Source organism: Cynocephalus volans, chromosome 4 (genome assembly GCF_027409185.1).
Source record: "Cynocephalus volans isolate mCynVol1 chromosome 4, mCynVol1.pri, whole genome shotgun sequence".
NCBI lineage: Eukaryota > Metazoa > Chordata > Mammalia > Dermoptera > Cynocephalidae > Cynocephalus > Cynocephalus volans.
The window spans coordinates 163745197-163772751 of NC_084463.1; the positions used below are offsets into that span (position 1 = coordinate 163745197).

The window sequence follows — 27555 nt, forward strand, 5'->3', positions numbered from 1 at the left end:
GCGGCCCCCACTCCTCAGGGATGTTGGGAGGATCACACCGGTCACACCCACCACCCCACCTTGGGAGGAGGCCATTCCACCCTCCCACCTTCTTGTGCCAGGGCTCACACCCACCACCCCACCTTGGGAGGAGGCCATTCCACCCTCCCACCTTCTTGTGCCAGGGTCCTGGGCTCCGTGTCCATGCTGCCCCCCCCCATCGTATTCATCAGAAACAGGATCCATTTGCACCCCCAGCACTTTTAGGGTTCATCCCCTCCCCGTCATCTTCCCTGCCTGAGCCCTCCGATCCAGGAGACCTGCAGGACTGTAGCAGCCCCCGGCGGCCGCCCGCTGCTTCTCCTGCCCTGCTCTCTCTGCTTTTTCTCCACACGCCTGTGGGATCGCATCCCTCCCCCAGCATGTGTTCGGCCGTGGCTGTCACCTGCCCCATTTCCTCTGGGCCTGCTGCTCCTGCCCTGCCATCGCTCAGCACCATGCCTCCCGTCCTCAGGACCTTTGCCTAGGACATTTGTCATGGTCTGAAGGGTGGCCTCCCCCAAATATGTTCAAATCCTAACTCCCAGAACCTGCGAGTGTGACCTTATTTGGAAAAAGGGGTCTTTGCAGGTATAATTAAGGTGAGGGATTTCAGGATGAGATCGTCCTGGATTATCTATGTGGGCTCAAAATCCAATGACAAGTGTCCTTGTAAGACACAGAAGAGGAGGAGTCATGGAGAAGAGGAGGAGGCCCCGTGAAGACGGAGGCAGAGGCTGGAGTGATGCAGCCACACACCAGGGAACACCGGGTGCCCCCAGAACCTGCAGCCTCTGTGGGGAGTGTGGCCCTGCCCATACCTGGATTTTGAACTTCTGGCCTCCAGAACTGGGAGAGAGTAAATTCCTATTGTTTCAAGCGCCCGGTTTTGATTGTTTGTTACAGCAACCCTGGGAAGCCAACAGTCCTTCCTTTGGTCCAGCGTGTTTTCCTCGTTCCTACATATCTCTCAGGTCCCAACTTAGACCCGCTTCCTGAGAGAGGAGCCACTTAATGCCCATCCAAGCGCCTGCTCCTGCCTCTTTGGGAGCCCCCCACAGTCCACGATTATGCATTTACTGATCATTTGCCCATCAATTTGTAATCACTTCCCCTGGTGCAGAGGCTGTTACTGCTAACTTTATTGGGCTCCTGCTATTATCATTAATTATTATTATTTCTGTTAGTAGTAGTATTATACTAATGAGTGAATAAAGACACCTCATTCATTCATTCACTCAGTCACCACTTACTTATTTTTTTTTTTTTTTTTTTTTTACCACTTACTTATTGAGTGCCCACTGGGTACCAGTGGCTGGGGATGTGACTGAGAGCGAGACAGGCCACAGTGCCTGCCTCTGGGCTGTTCTAGTGGGAGAAGAGAGAACTAGACAGGGGTCTGATGAGTCAGTGTGGTGGGCTGTGGTGGGGACTCAGGTAGGGCCAGCGGAGGCCTCGCCACATCTCAGTGCAGACCTGAAGGAGGGGAGGGAGGGAGCTGGGTGGAGATCTGGGGACAAAGCAGCATGTGCAGAGGCGCTGAGGAGGAGCTTGCTCAATGCGCTCAGGTTCGCTGGAGGTGCCGTGTGTGCTGGGGCCGTGTGTGGTGGGGCAGAGGCACCTGGCCCCGCAGGCCTTGCAGAGCAGCTGAGGTCTTTGGTGTGGGCCATGTGAGCAGAGGAGCCCAGTGTGGTTTGAGCAGAGGAGGGTGAGATCTGATGCACATTTTTAAGGCTCACCCTGATGGCTGGGATGCCTGTGGCATTTGACCTGGACAGTCAGGAAATGAGGATCCCCACGGACTACTCTAGAAGAGTCTGCAGGGGTTGCTGGGAGACGCCAGGGCAATCACTTTAATCAGGCATCACAAGCGATTCTAACGAGGGCCTCGGCAGTGTGGCCGTTTTCTTGTCCACCCAGAGGCAGGGCCAGGGCAGGCAGCACCATTTACAGGGCTCTGCCATGCTTTAAATCTTCTCTGACCTGGGCTGCTCCGAAGAACAGTTGCTCCCTTCGGAGTCCCCAACCAGTCAATCAATCAGTCAATCTTTGTGTCGACCATTTGCCGAGCCTCTCCTGTGTATCAGGCACCACATTGGCATCTCACACACATTACCGAATTTAATCCTCACCTCTTCCCCATGTGATGCCCTTTTTACAGATGAGGGAACCAAGGCCCAGAGAGCAGAGTCCCTGGCCTTGGGTCCCTCCACTGGGAAATAGCCAAGCCTGGCCTGGAGCTCGGCCTCTGTGAGTCTAAGGACGGTGCCACTGTGCGTCTCTGTGTGCACATCCCTCACACTCACTATAGCCTGGCATGGAAGAGAGAGAGAATGGCCAGTGCCGGCCTCTGGATGGAGGGAGAGTTCAGGGTCCCTGGGCCAGAGGGCTTTGAGCTGGAGGTGGAGTTTGGTGTGGGAAAGTGAGATTAGGGCATTCGAGGAGGGAACTGTGTGAGCAATGCCCAGTGACAGAAAAATGCGAGGCTAGAGAGTCAGCTGGGAGGGATACTCTGTCTCTAAGGCAAGGAGCAGAAGACATGGCCTACTTACTGGGGATCCGTGACTGAGATCCTTGCCCAGTTCTAGGGAGAGAAAGTCAGGAAATGCAAATTATTGTACCAAGACAATTGTCTTTCTGGGAGATGACCAATGTTCTTCATCCGTCCAAACACCTGTCCATCCAAATATCCATCCATCCATCCAAATATCCATCCATCCGTCCATCCATCCATCATCCATCCGTCCATCCAAATATCCCTCCAGCCATCAACCATCCAACCATCCATCCATCCATCCAAACTTCATCCAAACATCCATCCATCCATCTAAACTTCATCCAAACATTCATCCATCCAAATATCCCACCATCCATCCAAATATCCATCCATCCATCCACCTATTCATCCATCCATCCATCCACCTATTCATCCATCCATCCATCCATCCACCTATCCATCCATCCATCCACCTATTCACCCATCCATCCATCCATCCATCCATCCACTCAAATATCCATCCAAACATTCATCCAATCTCCCTCCCTCCTGCCCTCCTCTCCCTCCTTGCAGACTGTGACAATCATTCTTGCAGGCACTGGGGATACAGGATAGACCTGGTCCCTGCTCACCATTGAACGGTAGCGACAGACACTGAACCAGTTACAGTATTACACAAATAATAGTTCTACTAGAATCGTGAGGTGCTTCAGGAGGGAAGGGGCAGCACTCATGGAGGGTGTAGAACCAGGGCCTGCCCCCATCTGGCAGTCAGGGTGGGCTTCCCTGAGAACGTGACCTCTAAGCTGAGATGTATCAGTGAAGTCAGAATAACCTGGTCAGGAGAGTGAGGAGCAATCCCAGTGGGAGGAACAGAACGTGCAAAGCCTCTGAGAAAGGAAGACGGTGGTGGGGTGGGAAGAATGGAAGGAAAACCACGTGTGGGCGGTGGGCAGAGGCTGTCCTGGAGGCCAGGCGCAGGCCTTGGATCGGGGGTGGTATTCAGATGACGCTGCCCTGCTCAGGGTCGCCTGATCACTCCAGGGCGTGGGCTCCTGCTGGTCCTTCCAATCCCGTTCTGCAATCTTTGCCTTCTTAGAAAGTTACTCAGAAAGGGGACCTCAAGGTCAAGATGGGCACTTAGAGGCTTTAGACACTGAAGCAGTCTTATTTCAGCTAGTCAGCTGAAGGAACACGTGGGCCTGAAATTAGGCAAGTGTGTGAGCAGAACACGAGTTCACACGCTCAAAACTCCTGTGGGCAGGGTTTGCGCAGCTTCCCTGTCTGTTAATGGTACAATCTGTTCGGACCTTTGGAACATTCCTCAGCTTTTATTTAATGTAGGAAGAATCATTTCTGGAATTAGCATATAAATTGGCAGAAGTCTGCAGCTCTTGCAGAAAGCACTTTTCCGGGGTGTTAGGGCAGCAGAGCCAGAGGGCCTGTGACGATGGATTGGTCTTCTGAGCCCGAGCCCCTGGTGCCTTTTCCCTTCGAGGGGCAAAGACATGGTCTGTTTAAAAAACTCCAGGCTTCTTCCCAAAATATGCAGCTTGGGAAATAGTGTGTGTCCCTTCGGCGATGGCCACAAGAGGAGAAGGGTCTTGGCCAGAACTGGGGGGTGGGGGTGAGCGCATGGGAAACTTTTGCAGACAAAGGCTTGGGGAGGGAGAACGTTCCCATGGGGTGGGTCCCCACAGGCCTGTCTTCCAGCACAAGGTTACTGAAAGGGGAAACCCAGAAGTGTTCACCACCCAGTTGTTATGTCTGGCCTGGTCGGGGGCAGATATTTTACACATTTTATAGTTCTATTAGTTCTAGGTCTTTTGGATAGGGGTGACCAGTTGATCATTAACTGTGTGCTACGTGTGGCATTCCAAATTCTGGCCCAAGATAGCTCAGTCCAGCGTGCCGATTCCGCTTGCCCATTGGGCCATGGCCGGGCAGGCCTGCCTTCCTGCAGCGGGCGGTGCAAATTCCCCTGGAGCCAGGGGCTCTGGTCCTCGTGGTGGCCCTCTGCAGCTCCCCAGGCTCTGGCATAAATGCTTAATTGTGCTTTTTGGCAGTCCAGTCCCCCCATGAACCCTCCACCCCAGTTGTCTCCCCAAGACTGTGGGCATCCACCCCCGAGAGGGCACGTCCTCCCTCTGCACGTTTCCCCAAGCGACAAAGCAGGGGCTGCTCTGTGCCTGGACGACCTCAGGGTCTGGGCGTCCCCTTCTTCCTTGCTTGTCTCCAGGCCAGGCCTGGGGCGCTACTCTGACTCCATCACAGACCAGCGTTTGCTTTTGACGTTTTCTGCCAAAGTGCAGCTTCTGGTAGGGTCGAAAGTCTTCCAGGTGGGCTTCTTGGACCCCAGAGTCAGGTGGGTCGGTGGGGTGCGTGCGGGTTGGGGAGGGGCATTCTCATGAGTGAGAGTCTCATTTTTTGTGTTCACCGAATTTTCTGACAAATCTCAGAAACATCCTTTTCTTGCTGAATCAAAAGGCAATTGCAAGGCATTAAAAAAAAAGTGTGTGCACTCCCCGGTCCCCTCGCCCCGCCCTGCCCAGCTCCCAGCCCTGCCTCCCCTCCAGGCCTCGCCCCCACCTCCCCGCATCCCCTCCTTCTGGGGCACATGGCCTCTGGTGGACTCTTCCGAACAGCAAATTTCATCACTCACCCCTGGGCTTAGAACTTTCTAGGGCTCTTCAGGGTACAATCTGAGAGAGGAGTGCCAGATCCTGGTTGGGGCCCTGTACAACCCAGCCCCTCCTTTCCCTGTCCCTGTGCCCAGGGTGGCTCTGAGGACATCTCGCAGCTCCCTGGCGGGGGGGGGGGGGTGTCGCCATCCCCTCTGTCGTGCACACGTGCTGTTCCCCGCCTTGCCTGGCGAGCATGCTCAGCCCAGACGCCCTCTCTTTGGAAAGCCTGCTTTGATGATGCCTGTCCCCTGGCCCTGGCACTTTCCACTTGAGCCCTGCGTTTATCATGCTTGAATCTCTCTCTTTGCATCTTGTCTTCTCGGTCGACTGGGGACTCCCACACATTGGGGAGCCAGAGTCAGCTCTGAGCACCGTTGCTGAGGGACGAAGGTCTGAGCGCCTGCGTGGGCAGGTGTGGGGTATGCAGAGACCTGTCCTCAATCCTACAGCTTGGCTGAGTACAAGGGGGAGGGGTCCCAGCCCCACCAGCTATGTGACCTTGAGCAAGTTACCACACCTCTCTGAGCCCTGGCTTCCCCCCACCCCACCAAGGAAACAGCAATACAGTAGCGCTTCTGGAGGGATCGGGGAGCCTCTGCCCACCCTGCTCCTTGTAAGTGCTCAGTGAATGGGTTTTGAATGTTGTGGGGACCCAGGGGTGGGGACGTTGTCCCTGACTGTTTGCTTGAAGATGGCCCTGGCAGGTGACACAGATCGGGAGTAAAAAGACAAACCTAGCACCCAGGAGGAGAGGCTGTGGGGTGTGAGGGGATGATGCTTTTATGCTCCTGCCTTGCAAGAGGGAAGAGCCTCAGTCCTCACACAGGACAGAAAAGGACCCATGTCAAGTGCCCAGGCTTAAGTCCAGCTCTGCCACTCTCTTGATGGAGGATCTGGGGCCAGGTCTGGCCCCTCCGGGACTCAGTCTCTACATTTCGCTTGGAGGGCTGCCTCCATGCTCTTGAGGTCTCCTGGAAGCTGCCCTTGGTGACGCTGAGCCTCCTACAGTGGGGCTTTCCTGGGCCTCAGCAGGGCAGTGAGGGGGTCCTGCTCCTCAGCCTCTTTGTGACCCCAGTGATAACTGCAGATTGGACTCATGGCTTCCCATGGCTCCTCCTGCAGAAGCCCCTGAAACTGGAAACTGGTATCTATCAGAGTTCTTGCCACTGAGATGGATGGACCCAAAACATAATTTCCTTTCGTCTGTACCAGACTGGTTAGGAGAGAAAATGCCAGAAACAAAAAGGTCTGCATCATGAGGGTGTGTCTCACCCTCGGCCCTAACATAGCATCGATGTATGATAAATGAACGGAGCTACCCCTTGCTGGACAGGTTACGGCATGGCAGGCCTGGCCCTCGAAGGCTCATGCCCAAGTGGCCCCAGGAGGAAGCTATGGCCAGGTCTGTTTTATGGAGACCGAAGTTCAGAGCAGTTGGTGACAATTCCTGACTGGAGAAATAGTAGTGCCCATCATTAATATTTATTGAGCACTTTCTAAGGAACCCCGAGCCAAGTATATTCGTTATCTTGTAAACAGACGTTATCTTACCTAAGCAGAGCCTGTCAAATATCCCAGTCTACCCCGAAGGCCCGGTTGATGACTCTCACCCTGGCATCATTATTAATAACCCCCATGAAAAGTGAAGGTTCTCAGAAATGTCCCAGTTTAGACAAGGAAGATCATGGTTTTGGGAATGTCCCCATTTCGTGGATGGACAAATTGAGGCTCAGAGAGGTAGAGGGACCTGCCCAAGGTTAGCAGGCAGGGTTGACTTGCAGGGTTTACAGTCTCAGAGGAGGGATTTAAAACCACAGCCTTAGATCCTTCCCAAGCAAGGGATGGCCTTGGAGGACACTTGTAGTTTCAGGGAGTGCTGTGGGAAGGCGTGTGTCCCTGCAGAGGCCTGACCTTCCCAGAACCCTTCGCTGCAGCCGGCAGCTGGGGTCCCGGGAAGAATTCTGCAGAGAGAGAGTTTTTTCCCCTTCAAGGAATAAAAAGCACACACACGCATTCCTCTGAATCAGAGGTGTGTCAGGGCAGAGGGAGGGCAGGTACCGGCCGGCCGCCAGCAGCCTGGCACATGACAGCCCCCGAAAGCTGCTGGCACCGACTCTGGCCAGGCATTTGCAGCGGACGGTGGTGCCAGGAGAGGGAGGGTGGCCTTTCACCAGCTTGGCACCTCTGCCATGTGACGGCTGCCTCCCTGGGGGAAGGCCAGGCCTGCTGCTCTCGGGGCAGGTGGGTGCAGCCCAGGGGGCATCTGCTGAGCCTTCTGGGCCTGGCTTGCTGCCCTGGCCTCTGTGCCCACACACCCACTGTTCCTGGTGGGCACAGGGAGGTGGCATGGGTGAGGAAATCCTGAGCTGCTTCACACTCAGGAGATTTATTAATGCCCACCTTCTAACCTGGACAGGCACTTTACAGCTTACAAAGCCCCATCATATCTTATGACATGAAGGAATCGCTGTTACAATCTCCACCCCACAGAGATAGCTGAGGTGCTGGGAGGTGGGTTATACCCCTTCCCCAGCACTGCAGATGTCACATGGGCAGGGCAGTGTACTCTCTGGTTCCATCTGGCTGTGATCTGGATCCAGGCGTTATTGACTGGGGCTTCCAGAGCAAGGTGGCTGCCTGTGTGTGTGTTTTGGTTCCTGTAGGAATAATAAAAGAAATGGTCCTGCACATACAAGTAGGGAGATGTATTAGTTTCCTGGAGCTGCTGTAACAAATGATCCCAAACTGGGGGGCTTTAAGCAACAGACATTCATTCTTTCTTGGTTCTGGAGTTTGGAAGTCCGAGATCTAGGTGTGGCAGGGCTGTGCTCCCTCTGAAGGCTCTGCGGAGGGTCCTTCCTGCCTCTTCCAGCTCTTGGGGATTCCAAGTGTCCTGTGGCTTGTGGCCCCATCACTCCGATCCCTGTCTCCTCCTCTTCTTCCTGCGTCTCTCCTCTTTCCCTTGTAAGACACCTGTCCTTGGGTTTAGGGCCCTCCAGGATGATCTCAAGATCCTTAACTTAATTATATCTGCAAAGCTCTGTTCTCCAAATAAAGTCACATTCACAGTTTCTGGGAGTTAGGACTGGGATCTATCTTTGTGGGGGCCACCATTCAACTCACTGCAGGCGATGTCACAAATTAGTCTAGATTTCCATTTTGAAAAAAATCGGAGGCATTGCCAGCCGGTGTTCCTCTGGCAGTGATCGGAAGGAGCAGGATCACGCCTTCTGGTGGGACAGGCACTCACCAGCTTGCCAGAACACTCCCTCCCCCCGACCCTGCCTGGGACTCCTGATCTGGTCTAACCAGTCCACTTCACAGCCAGGAAAACTGAGGAGGCTCAGGGTGAATTATTGCTGGGCCCAGGATGTCCAGCGTACCCCACCCACGGTGGCTCAGGGGCTGCAGCGGGCTTTTCTTGTCATGTGGAAGCCACCTGGGGACTTCCCAGGGGTGTCTCTCTGTCCCTCTGTCCCCAAGGGCAGCTGGTGTTGGGTGAGGCTGGTAGCAACTCAGAATGATGACTAAGGGCCGCGTCTTTCAGCACAAGCAGCCCCTTCCCACTTGTTCTGGGGGTCCGTGTTGAAGGATGAAGGGTGCTCGCCTGGTGTACTCCTGAGCAGCTTTACTTTGGAGGTCAAGTGAGAGAATGTGAATGAGTTTTGGAAGAAATGGTCACTATCATCAATAGCAATATGGTGTCTTCTTCCTGAGTTGTATTGGAAGCATCGTGAGAAGCTTCAAGAACTCATTCCGTTCAGTTCCCACTTTTTGCGCACCTATCCTGTGCTCAACCCCGAGCGTGGCACTCAGAGGAAGGGGCCTCTGCCTCTGGCCCTCTGGGGCACAGGCGGGGGCTGACTCATGCTGCCTAAGGGGCTGGGACTGCGAGTGGTGTGTGTGCGGGTGTGCGGGGTGCAAGGGTTCAGGCCACTGTGGACAGCTGCGTGCACGAGCCGGGACAGGCCCTGTGCCCAGGATGGAGGTGCACTGTGGAGAGACCACAGGGGGCCTGTGGGCTGATCACCTGGAGTGTGGCTGTGGCAAGGCCTGGGCATGGCCAGCTCAGAGTCTCTTTCCTTGCATGGCCTTAGGCCATGTTGGCGCAGGAATGGGAAGATCTCAGCGAGGTGGGCAGGGCCCCCATGCCTCTCTTCTGGACTCTGGGGGGCTAGGCCAGAGCAGGAACTGGCCTTCCGAGCATGGTGGGGGCTGCTGGATGCCTGTCCCAGTATTTTCTCTTTTTCCTCTCAGACACAGAAATCCAGTGGGGGCTCGTGGCCCACTCAGCAGACTGCATTTCTCAGCCCCCCTTGTAGCTTGAGAAGTGGATCAGCTAGCTTTTGCTGTGTAACAAACCACCCCAAGCTATGTGGCTTAAAACAGCAACGTTTTATTATTTCTCCTGGTTCAGTGGGTTGGCAGAGTGGCCCTTCTGATACAGGCCGACCCAGCTGGGCTGAGTGGTCGAGGACGGCCTCTCTCTGATGTCAGGGTCCTCAGCTGGAATGATGGTGCTCTCTCCACATGCTCTCTTGTCCTCCAGGAGGTAAGGCTGGGCTTGCTCCCATGGTGGCAGAGGGTCCCAGCACCAAGACAGCAACCTGAATGCACTAAAGCTCCCCAAGCCTCTGCTTGCATCCCGTGTGCTTTTGTCCCTTTGGACAAAGCAGGTCCCAGGGCCAAGCCCAGATCAAAGGTGGAGAGACAGACTTCACCTCTTGATGGGGAGAGGGACAGAGTCAAACTGTCATGCATACAGGGAAGCATGAACAAATTAGGGGTCATGACTGCCATGATTGACCATCGAGCATGTGACTCTGCTCTGGCCCATGAGATCTAAGCAGAGTGGGTCTCCTAGGGAGTCTTCTTAAAGGGTAGAGGCACACCCATTCCTACATTGCTCAGTCCTGCTGCTTGAAATGTGGATGTGATGGCTGGAGCTCTTGCAGCCATATTAGACTATGAGGATGAGAGCCACATCTGGGGGTGGTGAATCAGTAAGTCAGAAGGGAGCTGGGATCCTGCTGATTTCTTGGAGCCTTGGACTGCCTATCCCTGGACTTCTTTTATGTGATGGGAAACTTACCTGTGGTCAAATTTCATGCTTATTGATGCGTTTGGCAAAGGCTCCTGTCTCTCAAAAGGTGAGGATGTGGGTGGTCTCTCCTTGACCCCTGGGTGGTATAGGGATTGGGTTTAAAGCAAATGGAGAGAGCAGTTGTAAGGGTCCTAGAAGAACTAAGCGTGGGCTTCTTGGAACAGGCAATCTGGGGGTACTTCTGGGCTTAGGGTACTAGTGGCAAACTTATGGAAGACTGGCTTCGAAGGCCTGAGATCCAGGTGGAGAGGGTGGCAGCCAACTCTGGCCTCACCCCCTTGATCCCCACATCAGCCTTCTGTAGTCAGTAGCTGTCATTAGTTTATGCATGGAGAAGCCAGGGGTGGGGGAGGGGCAAGTAGGTAACTTGCACAAGGTCATGTGACCCAGCAGTGGCTCAGAGATTCAAACCTACAGAGTAAGACCTCAGGGCCCCGGCTCTGAGCCCCCAAGACCTGGATGTAGGTTGTGGGGTACTGAGGCAGCCAGTCCAGAACCACTGAAGCAACCCATTCATTCACCCTCACATTCATTCATTCGTTCATTCATTCATTCATTCATTTATCTGACAGTTTGTGAACACTGCCCACATGCCAGGCACTGTGAATAGGGCTGGGGACACAGCCAGAACAGACCACATCCCGTCCTTGCAGCTCACTTTCTCGTGGGGACAGACACCCCTCAGTCAGAATAGCCTCACAAGAGCACTCAGCCCCTTGGGGATGTGACCCTAGCCCAGAAGCAGGGCTGGGAGAGGGCAGACCAGCTGGGAAGGTTTGGGGTCCCCTCAGAGGGTGGTGTGTTCTAAGTGGAAGACTGTGGGCAGGCTTTGCATCCTAGCTGGAACCTGTTAGCTGTGCAACCTTGAGCAACAGTGGGGACACTGACCTTCTGCTCATGGGGTGGTGTGAGGATGTGGGGCACCCTACGATGAGAGCATCATGCCAGGGCTGCTTCTTGGCAGGTACTTGGTGCTTCTATGGGTCCCTCGTAGGGGTCCCCAATCTTGGCCTGGCTTTCTTTTTAGGTTGAGTCTAAGTGGCTTCCAGCTGGAGCAGGAGGTGAGCAAGTGCCCTGGCGACGTCCCTGCTGCTCTCCCAGGGTCCCGCCCATGCCTGGTGAGCAGGCTGAGAGTGGCCTGGCGCCGAGCTGCAAACAGGCTGGGTGCACAGGTCAAGTCCTTGCAGCCAGCCACGAGCGCAGCTCAGAGTCCAGCAGAAGTGCTCAAGCCCTCACTGCAGAGTCCTCAGATCAGGTGGCCACTCTCTCCTGTACACTAGGTCCCCGGCATGCACCTGGCGTCCTCTGAGCTGGCAAGGGGCTGCAAGGCCATCTAGGGTTGCTTCTGATGGCTGAGGCTGGGGTGCCTACCAGGAATGGGGCTTCTTGTTGGAGGGCTGTGGCAGGAGTACCCCCCAGTGGGTTAGCACGATGGAGGGGGTGGCTTCAACAACAGACACTTACTCGCTCACCTTCTGGAGGCTGGAAGTCTGAGATCAAGGTGTGGGTAGAAATGACCCAGCCTAATGACCTTGTTTTAACTTGATTGTTTCTGTAAAGACCCTATAGATTTCCAAATACAGCCACATTGTGAGGTCCTGGGGGTTATGGCTTCAACATATGAATTTTGGGGGGCACATTTAGTCCATGACATGTCCCTTGGAGACAGGGGCATGGTGCCGTGATGCAGAGGGAGACCCTTGTTACCAAGGTGCGGCCTGGAAGCCTCTGCCGGCCTGGCTCACACCTGTGCTGGGCTGGGCTGCGCATGTGTCTGGGATGGACAGTGCTGGCACAAGCATCGCCCTGTCCGGGGTTATGGCTCCTGCTCGGCCGGCCGAGGGACTGAAGCTAACAGTGGAGGGTTTCTCACACTGTCGGTCCTTTTATTCTCTCCTTCACTCACTGATTCACTAGATCATCCTTGAGTCCCTGCCGTGCACCAGGCCTTTGGTGACATGCTGGAGATGCCCTCAGAGGCCCCGCTGTGTATCAGGCATGTAGGTGGACAGGGACCTGCCCCTAGGCCAGCGAGGTGCCTGCCCGTGCGAGCTCTCTGGAGCTTCGGCCCTTGCCGACTCCGTGTGAATGTCAAATTACTTGACCTCCCCTTGCCTCAGTTTCCCCATCTGCCAAATGAGAGTCACAAAGGAGCCTCATAGGGCTCAGAATACGATGACATGAGGATCTCAGGACGTGGTCTGCCTGCAGGGAGCTGGCCGTAGTGAGTACTCTGGACATCAGAGTCGTCAGCTCCCTGTGCAGTCGTGTGAGGCTTCATCCTTCTCAGAGTTATTTTATGTTCACCATCTTGACCCTCCAAAGACCCTGGATGGGCAGAGAGGTCCTATTATTCCCACTGCTTAGTGGGTGGGGAAACCGAGGCAGGCCTGGACAGGCAAAGCAACTGGTCCAAGACCATGGGGTGAGGCCAGGCACTCAGTGATCTCCAGGCACCAGCCTCTGCCCCGTCCCTTGAGTGGACGGCATCCCTCACCCCTGTCCCTTGTCTTGCACCTCTGAGGCCCAGCCTGTCTCCTGAGGAGTGGCTACCCCGGGTTTCTAGTGGCATCTCCCCCAGAGATGTCCTCCTTGTCCACGTGGCCGACAATGGCGTCCCATCACTTGAAGGGAACAAGACCATGAAGAGTCCTTGTGCAAGTGATGGGGCCTTACCTGGTCCCCGCAATGGCACTAGGTGGGGGTCGGCCAGGTTCTCAGACGCTCCTCGTCCCCCTCATCGTCTCCAGCAGGGTCTCTCCCAGATGCCCTCGATGGCTCTACAGAATGGTGGTGGCTTTTGTGCTTGGCTTCGGTGATCTCCACTGGCCAGTTGGCCGCACGGCCGCGTCTCCGTCCTCTCTCTGGGACGTCAGGCGCATCTGAAGCCCGGGTGCTCTGGTCGCCCCGCACCTCCTTCCTGCAGCTTCTCTCCATGGCCCTGGCTCCTGGCTCAGGGTGTGCCTTCCTGTGGCCTTGGCCTGTGGCCTTGGCCCGTAGCTGTTCCCATGGCCTGGGCTGGCCTTGATCGTGCTGCCCTCAGGCCTGGGCTCCTCCACCTTGGCCTCCTGCCGTCTTTGGGCTGCTCTTTGGGGCTTCTGAGGCCTCCACCCACCAGCACATCCTGGGCCAGAGTTCCGTCTTCTCCTTCTCCCCCATAGGTCACTCCACCGTCCAAACCTTAATCGACTCCGGGGGCAAAGCCATGAGCAGGGCCGAGGGGGCAGAGCTGGAGAAGGCCTGCCCCACGCCCCTGCCCGGCCGCTGAGAGTCACAGGGAAGAAAATGACAGCAGCTGATGCTACCGAGTGCATGTCACCTGTGTGCAGGCTCCTGCTCGGTGCTGTCTGGACTTTTGGTTTTAAAGAGAAGGCTCATCGTCCCCGTCATATCGAGCCCTGGGGAGGGGTGTGACCCAGAAGGTCCCTACGCGGGAGCCCCACGCCGGGGTGAGGCGCACACCTGTGCTTTGCTGAGCACTTCACTGGGACTTTGGGTAACTGAGGGCAGGGTGGCTGGACTGCTTGGCACAGTTCAGGACTGGAATTGGTGGTGCTGGTGAGGGGGGCCCTGGGGACAGTGGGGTCTGCTATTCAATGCAAGTCGTCCGTGAGCCCAGACCTTCAGAGGTGTCTGCCACAACCCTGGGGTGCCTGGTGAAGGGCAAGGTGGGCCTGGGATAGGTGGCCACGGTAGGTGCTGAGGCAGCTGGTGTGGGGCGACACGGAGGGAGGTGAGTCCCCACACATTTACATCGACAGAATCTGCAGAGACCATGGGGAGGCATGGCTGGCCTGCAGCGCTCAGAGGGCAGTGGGAGCCATTGCTCGGAGAGTTACAGGACAGCACGATACCAGGTGGCAGGAGAACACAGAATCAAGAGCAGCGTGTCCAGGACCCCAGAGGATGCAGCTGCTCATTCTGCTGGGCTTAAGGTGGGTGCAGCGGATCAGGGAAGACTCCCTGCAGGAGGCGGCTCAAGCCTTTGAAGAGTAAGTAGGAGTTCACAGGGAGACTGGAGCTGGCTTTTCTGACCAAGGGGCAGAGGGAGAGTGATCCTGGGGTGGCCAGGTGGCTGCGCACTGGTCACCTGCCTGTCCTTTCTGAGCCCTGTGGAGGCCAAGGCATCTCCCACATGCGAGCCCTCACCAGAGAGGCTGTTCCCCTGGGCAGTGGTGGTCTGTTCCTGTCCCTGACTCCCAAAGCCCCTCTTTGGGCCGATCTTCTCACTGGCAGGTCAGGGGAGGTGGGACAGTCCTTGACCTTGCCGGGGCAGCGTTCAGACACCCGGTCTTGTGAATTTTGACATCTGCAGCTCACCTATCTCCCCTGGGTGCCTTCAGCCTCCTCCTTCTGTGTCCTCCAGAACTTGCAGGTGGCCGTGCTTTGAGCATGTGTGTGAAATGAAATTCAAGATCTGGACAAAGGTGCACAGGTGTGTGTATGCACAGGTGTGTGTATGCACAGGTGTGTGCGCTTGGGTATTATAGGAGCGTGCCAAGCACATGTGTACAGCATCTTCGTGTGTGCCCAGGTGTGCCGGTTGCAGGGACGTGTACATCTGTATGCAAGTTTGTATAGGCGTGTTGTGTGTGTATGTGCTTGTGAATCTGCTCGTGTACGTGCATGTGGGCAAGTGTGTGTGCTGCTCACATAAGAAAGTTCTTCAATTTGTAACAACCCCTGGTGTGTGTCACATTTATTGCTGCCATCATTATACTAAGGGACACTCCGAGTGCCTAATAATGCCAGGCATGTATTAGCTCTCCTCTTGAAGCCTCACAACAGCCCCATGATGTGGTCACCACCCCCCACTTGGGTCAGATCCATCCCTCCCTGCAGGTTTACTCTCACATGCCAATGACCCCCACTGGCCCTGAGGGGACAGCAGGCAGGGCTGGTGTTGGTGGATCCCCATGCCCACTCTGCACATGGCAAGGTCACCACTCATGAGAGTGTTGGACTGCAGAGGGGCTGAACCTGCAGGGTCTAGTTGTGCTGCTACTGTAGAGCACAGCCAGCGGCAAGCTGGTCTCTCCATGGGTCACTTTCCACAACCATAGCGTGGGAAGAATGGTGCAGGCTGTGCCTCCAGTCAGATAATATGCAAAACTCCTACTCAGTGCCTGGCACACAGTGGGTGCTTTTGTTCTTATCTCTTGGATCTGGACATGGCTTGGGGAGGAAGGAGCAATTGTCTCTTTTTCCAGGTGGGAAAACTGAGGCTCAGGCACATAAGTGTTTGCTCCAAGGTCACACGCTAGTTGGAGACACAGCCCCCATGTCTGGCGTGCATGATTCCATCATATGACAGCACCTCTGAGCAGCCAGCCCTCCTGGGCAGTTAAAATACTGTTTAATGTGCAAAGTTTAGTTTACACACAGGGATGGCCGTGCCTGGTGGCACCCGGCTGAGAGAGCACTGTGTGGGGAGCCCAGAGCCTGGCTCTGAGTCCCTGGGTGACCTAGGCGAGCGCCTGCCCCTCCTGGTGTGACTGCTTCCTCATCGGGGCACAGGGCAGGGTTCTGACGTTCCCCAGGCCGGGCCATGGAGGACGCCGCCCGAGGGCTGAATCTTGGCTGCTGTTTACCCCGGTTCTGCATGGAGAATTTGACCCACGCCCGGCTCCCCACCCGGCCTGCCCTGCTGCGCGGCCCCGCTCTGCCCCGCTGACTCACGGCTCTGCTATGTGGCCTGCAAACATTCCGGGCCCTCACCCTGCAGCAGGCGCTCTGCGCCGGCGGATAACAGGGCAGTGCTCTGTACCCAGAGTAGGAGGCACTTGGGTCCCCTAAGAAGCATCCACCACTTTGTCCCTGTGCCTTTTGGTGGTAACAAGACACTTCTGTGTGCGTCCCTTGGTGTCCCAGGAGTTGCGTCTCCCTGGGGAACTTCTCTTTTAATCTAATCCAGACTCACAGTGGGGCAGGGTGCACGGATCCAGAACACCTGGATCGGGTTCTGATCTGCTCCTGTTGGCCCAGGGACCTTGGGCAAATCGAGTCAGCTCACTGGAAGAAACAGGTTTGGGTGACATTAGTGCTTTGACGAAACAGCAGCTGCAGAGCCCTGTTTACCCATGAAATCTTACATGCAGCCCGATCTAGACAAGTGAAGGGCAATGCTCTGGTTGGATTTGTGGGGCCCAGGGGTAGAGCTGGCTTTTCCTCACCCCTGCACTGCTGGGGCCCCCAAATCCCCTCCACTGGTGGAAAACTGCCCGAGTTCCCTGTAGATCGAGATCGCTCCCACATCCACCTTCTGCACCGTGCTGCAGCCCGGAGTTACGCTGTTGGGCCCAGTTGGGATTTGGACCCAGGCTCTTGTGACCCCACGTTCTGCAAGCATTCCACTTAAATGTGGGGGTGCTTGGCAGCTGTCCACCCAGCTGGACGCCAGCTCTGTGAAGTGGGGGCCAAGGGTGCCCACCCACTGCTGCACCCCAATGCTGAGCACAGAGCGTAATGCACACAAGGTGCCCAAGAATCCTTTTCTGAGTGAGTGACGTGGGGCAGTCCCCACACCTCCTCCTGCCCGCTGTCATCTCCTGTGTGGGGGTGACCTCCTCTCTACCCCCTCAGCTGCACCTCCTGCTCTCCCTCGCCTCTCTCCACCTTCTCCCCATCTTCAGGGTCTCTGTGGGCCCCTGCCTCAGTCCTCTGCCCTCTGCTGCCCGTACAGAGTGGCCCATAGAGTGCCCAGAGGAGAATCTCCTGGGTTTGGATTCGCCGTTGGTTTTGGGAACTGAGAAAGGCCCAGTTGGAGAATCCAGGGCAGAGAGTGGCTGAAGAGCTGGAGTGAGGGCGTGTGGGGGTCACCTCCACGGCACCATCACTGTCCACCTAAGGTCCCCGACTTCTTGCTGTGTGACCTGGGGCACATCGCTTCATCTCTCTGGGCCCTGGGGAGGGATCAGTGGAGCCTGTCTTGCCAGGGTGCTGGGGCATTCAGGACAGCTGGCAAAGTCTTGGTGAGGGCCCTGCTATTGTGTGATTTTACTACTTTTACAGGCATATTCAAAGGAACAAATCGGCAAAGGCTGAAAAGCCTGGACTGAGTGCAGCAGACCGAGCCTGCACCTTCTCCAGCCTGAGGGCCCCCTTCCTCTCTCTCCAGACCAGCCCACCCAATAGAAATGCACCGTCATCCCTTGGCATCCGCGGCGGAGTGAGGCCAGGATCCCCCAAGTTACCAAAATCCATGAATGCTCAAGTCCCTGGTATAAAATGGTGCAGTATTTGCATATAATCTACTCACGTCCTCCCTATCTTAAGTCATCTCTACATCACTTACAGTACCTAATACAATGGAAATGCTGTGTAAATAGTTACACTGTATTGGTTTTTAAAATTTGTATTATTTTTGTTATTGTAATGTTATTCGTCATTTTTTATCTTTCCCAAACATTTTCAATCCGTGGTTGGTTGAATCCACAGACACGGAGCCCACGGATACGGAGGGCCGACTGTAATGCAAATCACATAGGTAGTTTGAAATTTTTGAGTAGCCACTTTAAAAAAGTAAAAAGAAACAGGTCAAGTGAATTTTAATGGCATTTAATTTAACCCAATCTACCCAAAATACTATGTCAGCAAGTCATCAGTATCAAAATTATAAATGAGATACTTTGTATTCTTTTCTTGTAGTAATGATTCAAAATCCAGTGTGTTATTTTACACTTAGAGCACATCTGAATTCACTTGCTACGTGTCGAATGTCCTACCATCGCTATGAAGTTGTGTTTAGCAGAAAACCATTTCACATGGTTTTTAAATTTAAAAAATTAAGAAATTAAATACATTTAAAACGCAGTTTATCTGTTTCGCCAGCCATGTGCCAAGCTGGCCAGGTCCTGCCTTACTGGATGGCGCTGGTCCAGACAGCCTGTGTGTCCTGCAGGTGGTACCTGTCAGGGTCCCCTTCCCTCTGGCCTCTGCTGGGTGGCCCCCACCTCGACATGCTCATGCACGCTCATCTGTTAGAGGGCGAATTCTACCTTCCGTTTGTAGGAGATGAGGGGACATTAGAGCAGTGATCAGATGGGGCCTCCAGGATTTTCGGGAGAGAATTTTGTCCTTCAGAGCTTTATGGACCTGCTGTGATGGGCTGAGAAGGGATTGTGCTTTGTGGAGCCTGGGTCCTAGAGCTGGGTGCCTGGGGCTGTCATATCCCCTCTCTGGGCCTGTCCAGAGGGCTCTGAAGTCCCCTAGAGTGCTAGCCTCTCTGTATAGTGCCAGCCCCGATGCCTTCAAATCAGGAACTAATGTCCTTCCTGGAGGCCAAGCAGCAGGAGCGGTGCCTCATGTGCAGACAGCACTTCACAGAGGCTTGGTGTGTGAATGACGCGGTGCTGGCCTCTGGGAAGCTGCCCAGAGCTGGGTTTCCTTTTTCTTGCCACAGGGGTCTTGCTCTGGACTTCCCCAGGGACCCTACCATTCCGGGTTCCGCACCCCACACCTGGTGGCCAACCAGCCTCGGGGGCTTGCCTCTCCCAGCACACCTGATGAACTGTTACCGTCCTGACAACACCTCTGAGAAGCAGATGCTACACGATCCCCACTTTGTGGATGGGAAGACTGAGGCCTGGGGAGGTGAAGCAATTTGCCCTGAGATGCAGAATTAACAAGCGGCTGAGCTGGGATCTGGACCCAGCCTGGCTGGCTCCTACCCTCCTGAGAACTGCTGAGCGACGTGTCTCTTCTGACAATGCAAACCCTGGCTCTAGTCTTGGCTCTTCGGCCTCCTGGTTCAAGCCTCAGTTTCCCCAACTGTACCATGAGTGAATTGGACCCTCTGATGGCTGAGTTTCTTCTAGCTCTGAGAGTCTCTGCATCATCTCTTACTTTTTATTTTCTAAGTGGTTTTGTTTTGGCGATGGGGCCGAGGTGGGGCGAAAACAGGTGGGTGAAAATAACCACATCACATGGCCCAGCCCTGGGCCTTCCAGTCACTCGGCCCCTGCTGGAGGAGAGGCCTTGCACGTGCTTCCCAGAGGCCGGGCCAGGAAGCCCGCCCAGCCGGATCCACACGCTGGGAAAGCCTGCTCTGGGCTTTGGCACTTGGGCCTCACAGCTGCCAGGGGCTGGCTGCGTGCGGTCCCTGGGTTGGCATGGTGGCCAGGGTGGGTGGGGGGGCGTGCCGAGGGGCACACATCCATCACTGCCAGCAGCTCACGCTGGGCCTGCCAAGTTGTGGTGGAACTGGGGCCAGGTGCCAATGTGCTTGGTAACTGGATTGCGGTTTGAAAAATCAAAGTGGTGTCAAGAAAATCTAACCTCTGCATTCATATCAGGAGTTTGGAGTCGGGCAGGGGGGTGGCCAGAGCAGGGCTGTTTGTGCAGGGAGGCCAGTGGGAAGGTGCCCCGGGACGGAGCAGATTACAGCAAAGAATGTCATCCGCTCCGTGATTGGGAGGGCGAGGCAGAAAGTAGAGAGAACAGAAAGCTTGGTCTGGGCTGACCTCTCACCAGCTGCTAAGCCCCGTGCAGGAAGGTGGCCTGGGGGCAGGGCTGGCCCAGTACCGGCTGTGTGCCAAGCGAGAGTGCCAGGTGCTGGGGCGGGCGGAGGTCGGGGTCGTGTCTCCAGGACACTTTTAGGAACTCATAATGATGTTCCAATTTCTTTTAAAATCAGAAGAAAAAAACAGACTATTGGGTTGAAGAAATAATGGTTAAATAATGTCCCCACAAAACTCATGTCCAGCCAGAACCTCGGCATGTGACCTTATTTGGAAATAGGGTCTTTGCAGATGTAATCAAGGGAGATGAGGACGTACTGGAGCACAGTGGGCCCTGATCCAATGGCTGGTGTCCTCATGAGAAGAGAAGAGAAGAGACAGAGAGACAGGCACGTAGGGAGATGGCCAGGTGACGACGGAAGCAGAGACCAGAGTGATGCAGCCACGAGCCAAGGGACATCTGGAGCCACCAGAAGCTGGTAGAGATGAGGAAGGACCCTGCCCTAGAGCCTTCGGAGGGAACCAAGACTACTGAGACCTTGATTTTGGATTTCTGGCCTCCAGAACTGTGAGAGAATAAATGTCTATTGCTTTAAGCTGCCTGGTTTGTACCTATTTGTTATGGAAGCCCCCGGAAAGTAACTTAATATACAATATTAATTCGCCTCTATTCCAACACAGTTGTAAGATATGAATTTTATTACTATTTTTTTTTAAGAAAGCAGAAATGCCTAGGGCCCAGGGAAGTCTTTATTCGGGTGAGAAATCCTGCCATCCTTCTGGTAACTCACCTCCTGGGGAGGGGGCAGGGAGGGCCTGGGGGGGCCGGGGGCTTCCCGACCAGGGGACTCTGCATTGCACAGTGTGAGGGTGCAGGAGAAAGAGGAGCCTAGAGTCAGATCTCAGGTTCTGGTTCTGACTCTGCTACTTCCTGATTGCCGTGACCTTGAGAGGGGATATGACCTCCACCAGCCCTGGTGGCCTCATCTGTGGACTGGAGGTGCCCTCCTTTAGAGGGTGTCCTGGAGGAGTCAGGAAGAAAGCACCGTCTGACCCCAGTGAGCGCAGCTTCCACAGAGCTCGGTCAGTGCTGAGAACCTTGAAGGCTGGCCAGGTCTGCTACCTGCCTGGGAACCAGGGTCATCGTAAGTAAGGAGATTCCTGCCTTCCAGAGTTTTCTATCCAAGTTTCAAAAGAGCTGAGCCCTCTGTCCTTCTGTGCGGTTCTGAACAGACATCCTGCTCCAGCGTTCCACAGAGCTCGGGGTCTTTGTTCATTCTTGTGCTCATGGTCAGCTCAGCACTGCGCTGGTCCTAAACAGAGGCCCAGAGGATGTCCCCTCCTCTGCCACCCTGAAGTCCCTTCCCTCAGGGTGTCTGCACATTTGGGCCAGGCCTTATCCAAGGCCCCCACCAGTGGCTGGGGACCAGGGCAGGCCTTGGGCAAAGTCTTGGGCACAGCAGGAGGGCCCCTGGCACTATCCCAGCTGCCTGGGGTGGCCCGGAAAGTTTCCCAGACTGGGATACCTTGATGGGCCACCGTGTCTTAGCATGTGCTGCCTGGCCTTCCACGGGAGATGTCAGCCAGTCCCTGAGCCACCAAACCTCCATGCGGTGGGCTGTCGTGTGTTCCTAAGAGCACCTCCTGGCAGCTGCCATGGGGCACACAAACCATGTGCCAGGCCTGTGTCCACGGACTTGCATATGTCACCTCCATTAAGCTGCTCAGAGAGACTGGGATGTAGACAGGATTGCAATCCTCACATCACAGACAAGGAAACTGAGGCACAGAGAATTGCCAGGGGTGGCACAGCCTGAGTGGGAAGACCGGGCCCTTCTGAGAGCCCGGCCGGGGGAGGGAGCTGCTTCCTGCCCCAGGGACCCAGACCTGCGGGGGTGGTGAGAAGCCCCAGGGTCTCATTCCTGCCTCTAGGTGGGGCATCTGCGTGGGCTCCTCCTGACAGCCGAGAGAGCGGAGCATTCCCAGGCTGAAGTGCTGAGCACTTGAGTTTTCCGACTCCCAGAACTATTGGGCAGAACTGAGGTGGGGTGCAAGGGTCCTTCATCCTGCCCGACGAGGACTGGGGCATGTGACGCACCCCGACTTTTGCCCCTTTCTGCAGACCCCTCTGCCACGCTGTGGAATGCAGTGTGGACTCTCGCGGATTCTCCAGCTTGGAAACACAGCATCCCTCTCCTCGCCTTCTTGCTGGGGCTGGAGTCCCTCCTGTACAGGCCTGAGGGTCGTCATGAGCACCACTCTTTCCCTCTTCTAACCACAGACCCACCCCCCTGACGCGGAACCCTAGCCTCCATCATCACTGGGAAAGGTGTTTGCACAGCCACAGGCCCGTGCTCTAGCAGGTGACCTTGGGCCACATGAGGCCCGAGGGGCATGTCCACCTTGGGTTGCACCCCACCCCTCCCTACTCACATCGTGGGGCCTTTTCTATTCCCAGGGTTGTCATAGGAGAGGTGAGTGTTGACAAACAAGACCTGGTCCCCTCGGGACTCTATTCCTCTCCTTGCAAGCTGGGCAGGGCAGTTCCCCAACGCCTCATCCCTCCCTCTGGAAAACGGGTGAAAGGGCTGCTGGCTTGGTGATGCCTGAGGACCCCCAGCATGGCCTCAGTGGTTTGGGGTGTGGGCACTGGAGTCAAGCCTGGCTGAGAGCTGCTGGGTGACTCGCTTCTCTGGCCTCAGTTTGCTCATTTGCAAAATGGGGAGGGAGAACACAGGGCCCACTGGATGCTCGACCACAGGATGCTGCTCCTGTCCCTCAGCACTGTGTCTGCCCTGCAGGAGGTTCTCTTCCTCTCCCCGCACCTGTATCACCTTCTGTGATGAGGAGTTTTTGGGTGGGTGGGGGGTTGAGCTATAATTAACACGCAGGAAAAGCTGCCCTTTTTACAGTTTTATGCCTTTTGATAAAGGGGCACAATTGCACAACCACCACGGTATGGGGCCGTCGCGCAAAAGCCTGTCATGATGCCACTTTGCCATCAGCACCTGCCCCCACCCGGCCCCTGCAAACCACTGGCCTGTTTTCTGTCCCTGTGGTTTCGCCTTTTCCAGAATGCTGCATAAATGGAACCACGCAGCAGGCAGCCCTTCGTGTCTGGCTCTTGTCAGTCAGCCTAATGCGTCTGAGGTTCAGCTGTGCTGTTGCGAGGATCTGTAGTCGTTCCTTTCTACTGCTGAAAGTTGTACGATGTCGCCTGGGTGCCGGTCACACGAACGCACCCAGGTTTGCTTTTTTGTCCACTGGTTTATGAACATGTGAGTTGCTTCCTATTGTGGCAACTGTGTTTGAAGCTGCTGTGAACATTTGTATCCAGGTCTTTGTGTCTATGTATATTTTCTTTTCCATTGGGTATGTACCAGAAGTGGGATTATTGCTGGGTTGTATGTTAAGTATATAGTTAACTTTATAAGAAACGGCCAAACGCTTTTCCAACAGGCCTGCACCGTTTTGCATTTCCAACAGCAACTTGAGAGAGTTCCAGCGGTTTCACATCTGTGTCCACACTTGGTATCGTCAGCTTTAGAATCTTAGCCACTTTAGGGAGTGTACGATGATGGTTCTGATGTGCATTTCCCTGTTGTGTGACAAGGTTGAGCGTCTTTACGTTGCCCCCCAGTTGCTTATTTACCATTAACTTTCTTCTTTGCAGAGGTGTCTATTCAAATTCGGCTCATTTAAAAACTTGGGCTGTTTGTCTTAGTATTGACTTGCAAGAGTTCTTTCTATATTCTGGACATAAGATGTTTATCTGATGTGTGTTTTGCAAATATTTGCTCCCAGTCTGTGGCTTGTCTTCTCGTTTTATTAACAGTGTCTTTTGAGGAGAATTGTTTGATTTTGATGAGGTCTAATTTATAATTTGTCCTTTTATAGTTTGTGCTATCTAAGAACTCTGGGCCTAACCCGAAGTCACAAAGACTCTCTCCTCTATTTTCTTCCAGTTTGTAGTTGTAGGTTTTACATATAGGTCTATGGTCTGTTTTGAGTTGACTTTAGTCTGTGGTGCCCCTCTATGCCCATCTCATGTGGCCACCGAGCAGCTGAGCAGTCTGTCTGTCCTGTTGTGCCTGCCTTTGTCCACCTGTCAGCTGTTGGGTTGTGAAGCCCTTGGGCTGCCCCAGGGCTTGGGATGCTGGTGTCAACCTTTGCCTGACCTAATTGCCCTCAGAACTAGAAGGGGACCTTGTCCAGGGGACCCCAGGGTCTTGTCCCTGCCTTTCTTCCCAGCTGTGGGCAGCTGCTGCCTCTGTGGGTCCCCACGGATCCCCGTCTTCTCCCTGTGCCCAGCCTGGGGGCACGTTTCCCATCAGCACCGTGGCCCAAGACACGTGGCCCAAAGGCAGACATTTTTATCAGACTTTATCAACTCTCCTCACCCCCTGGTAGGTTACTGGCCCCATTTCTCAGGTGCAGAAACTGTGTTTATAAAGGAAGGAGTTACTTGTCTAAGGTCAAACATCTAATGAGAGGCAGAGTGGCCTTTGTGATTCCTGCCGTCCCTTGATGCTGAGTTCCTTTTACGGGTCTCTCTTCACGTCGGGACGTCTTGATCTGCATACAGGTGGGAACCTGGGATGACTTTTCCAGGAATTGTTGGCACAAGGTTATTCCGGGGTGGGGATGCTGCCTGCCCCGCCCCTCCTGGGCACCAGTCTCCTCCAGGTCAGAGACACCTGCTGCGAGAGTGAACATTGGAGCCATAAGTCAGAGAATCCGAGTCTCTTAAACAGCACTAAGTCCTTGCAGTGCTCTTCAAGGTCATGGGTAGACCAACCATGCCCCTGATGGATTTGGGACTCACAGCATCCCTGTGCGTGGTGCATGGCACACAGTAGGTGCTCAATAAATGTTTGTCACATGAATGAAGGAACTTGGAGCCGTCCATCTGGAGGATATCTTAAATTATAACAACATCCAATGGACTAGGAAAGTCAGAGTCAAGGCTAAGTGTCTGGGACCATTCGAGACTTTAATGGCGTGTGTTTCTGGGCCACTCAGGTCCTTGAGTCAGGATCTAGGGAGGGAGATGACAAGAGGCAGTTGGCACTGGGCCAGAGACTTGCAAACCCGCTGAAACAAAATATCATGGGGCCCAAGGCAGCTCAGCCAACCCCTCTGCTCCAGGTGACGTGACCATGGGTGATTTGGAGCCCAGGATGAGCTGGGCGGCTGTCATGGTGCCCTTGCAGAGGCGCTCTGTCATTGAGAGGCTTTTGTTCTTGGGGTGACAAGGCCCTTCGGGAAGAGTGCTCCTGGGTGCAGATTCCATGCGGGACACAGGGGAGGGGTAGCACGAGCTCAGAGCAGGCTTCTGGCCTCAGAACAACGGGCAGGGGTCCTTGCCACTCTGCTGGGTCTGAAGCCCACGGTGAACTTGCAGCAGGAAAAGCTCGTTTATCAACCTGTTTTGTTTTTTCCAGGGTTAGGATCACACAGAGAGCAGAGTTGGTGGCAAGAGGGAGGGTCTGGATTTGAGCTGGGACGCACCTTACCTGGGACCTTGCGCTACCCTCCCCACCCAGCCACATCCTGTGGCCTGGGTCAAGACTGCAGCTGTTATGATTCCTGTTGGGTGGGGAACCAAGCCCCAAGAGGGAGGGAGCTTGCCTAGGGGCGCCCAGCTCCCGAAGGAGATCCTGCCTCTCTGCTGGGAAGGCCAGGGGGGTCTGGATGGAGGTGGCGAGGAGGAGGGGCAGGCGCGGCAGGAACAGAGACTGACTGAGTTCAGTGCAGGCTGAACTTGGCCTCGCCATGGACCTCGCTGGAGGGCCCCGCCCCTGCAGGTGCTCCATAAGCCCCGAGCCAGCAGATTAAAGAAGGGGCTTGGGCTGGTTTCCTCCTGCTCTGTGAACTGGTTGTGGGTCCAGTTATGATGTGGCCCTCCCCTCGCAACAGGGCGGACAGGCAGAGAGGTTGTGTGCACGCCGGCTGGCCCAGCTCCCTGGAGAGCTTGGGGTCCCTGGTCTCAGCAGGAGCCCCAAGAAGGGGAAGAGAAGGGACACACCTTCATCAAGGGCCGTCCATGTGCCAGGCTCTGCGCTGAGGACTCTCCACGTGCAGCCTTGCCAATTCCTCCAAGTTAGGGTTTCTCCACTGCAGCACGGGGTGGGATCGACACTTGGGTGGGATCGTTCTGGGGGGATGGGGGGTACTGTCCTGTGCGTGTATGAGTTCATTTTGTGTTCTTATAACAAAACATGGGGAGCTGGCTAATTTATAAAGAAAGTGAAATTTATTGCTTACAGTTTCTGAGGCTGGGAAGTCCAAAGTCCATCTGGTGGTGGCAACAGTGACCCAGGGATCTCACATTGCAAGATGGTGGAAGCAGAGAGCAGAGAGAGAGAGACAGACTCTCCTCTTCTTTTAAAACCCTCAGAACCACACCCCTGACCACCATTTCTAATCCATTCACTACTGCACTGTCCTACAATCCAATCACCTCTTCAAGGCTCCACCTTTCAATTACCATAATAGCATTTCCCACCCTCAACAGTTACGGTGGGGGCAAAGTTTCTAATACATAAAACTTGGGGAACACAATTCAAGCTTCACTGAGTTTTGGAGGGGCATAACTCAGTCTACTGCAGTGTTGTAGTGTGTTGAACTGCATCCTTTGACTCCATCTACTAAATGCCAGTTACGCCCCCAGCCCTGCTCAGTCTGACAACCAAACATGTCTCCAGACACTCTTAAATGTCCCTCGGTGGGTAACATTGCTGCTGGATGAGAACCACTGCTCCAAATCACCCCCACCTTAAAGAGGGGGAAACTGAGGCCCAAGAGAGGTCAATGACAGGGCGATGGGAATGCTAGTGATACAGGAGGAGCTCAGTTTCCCTGGGTTTGGCTTCAGGACAGGCCTCTGGGTTTCCAGCCACTCCCTGAGGTCTCAGGCCCCCTCCTCTGGGCTTTCCCTGGAGGAAAGTCACTGTTATTAGATAGACCTATTTTCAGCACCAACACAGGGAAAATGAAACCATAGGGGGCTGGTTAATGCAAATCCAGTGGCTGAGCATGCTCAATAGAGAGCACAGAACATTCTGGTACATATAACTGGGAGCCACCCCTTAACTGAATATTCACTAGATAGAAAAAGTATAAAAGCTGAATCCCAGGTGAAGGCAGTGTTGTTGCTCACTTTCCTGGAGGCGGCTTGCACTTTGCACTTTGCTGGCCGAGGTGTGTATATTTTACTTTGTATCAAGCTTACTCTCAGGAAGCTGCTCACTCTCTTGAGCCAGCCTGCGCTCTGTATGAGCTTTAAGTGTGTTTTCCTTGCTTTTGTGTTAGACTTGATGTCTGTACTGAACTTACTTCTGTGTTACACTTGGTGTAGGCCCTGCTTGGTCTCTGGAACTAGGCCACACTCTCTGTGGAACCTGTATTTCTTACCTGTGACATTAAACCAGTTCTCACTGTCTACTGTGACTCTGCCCTTGAATCCTTCCCTGTGGTGGAGTCAAGAATCTGGGAAGAGGACGGGGTGGGTTGAGGCCGACTCCCAGGCCCCCAGACCCTTCTTCCAACATCACTGGGGCTGGGTTAGCTGATCTCCCTCCCAGCTGGACCGAAGCCCAGCAGAGCCTGGCACATTCCCTGCTGTGTTTTCTGGGCTCAGCGCCTTGCCTGGCACGTAGTAGGTGCTCAGGAAAAGTCCTGCATAGAACGATGCATGAACGAATTTGTTAATAAAGGAAGAAGTTCTGGGCTGGTCTCACTTTCCCAACTCACCCTGCTCCCCTCTCTCTTAGCCTCCTTGTGGCTTAGGCT

General features: G+C 54.8%; 1 protein-coding gene across 1 annotated transcript in view; it reads left to right on the forward strand.

The window, feature by feature from the left end:
- TPCN2 (two pore segment channel 2) overlaps positions 1 to 27555 on the forward strand; it is a 79886-nt gene that overhangs the window by 51814 nt on the left and 517 nt on the right. The window lies entirely within an intron of this gene.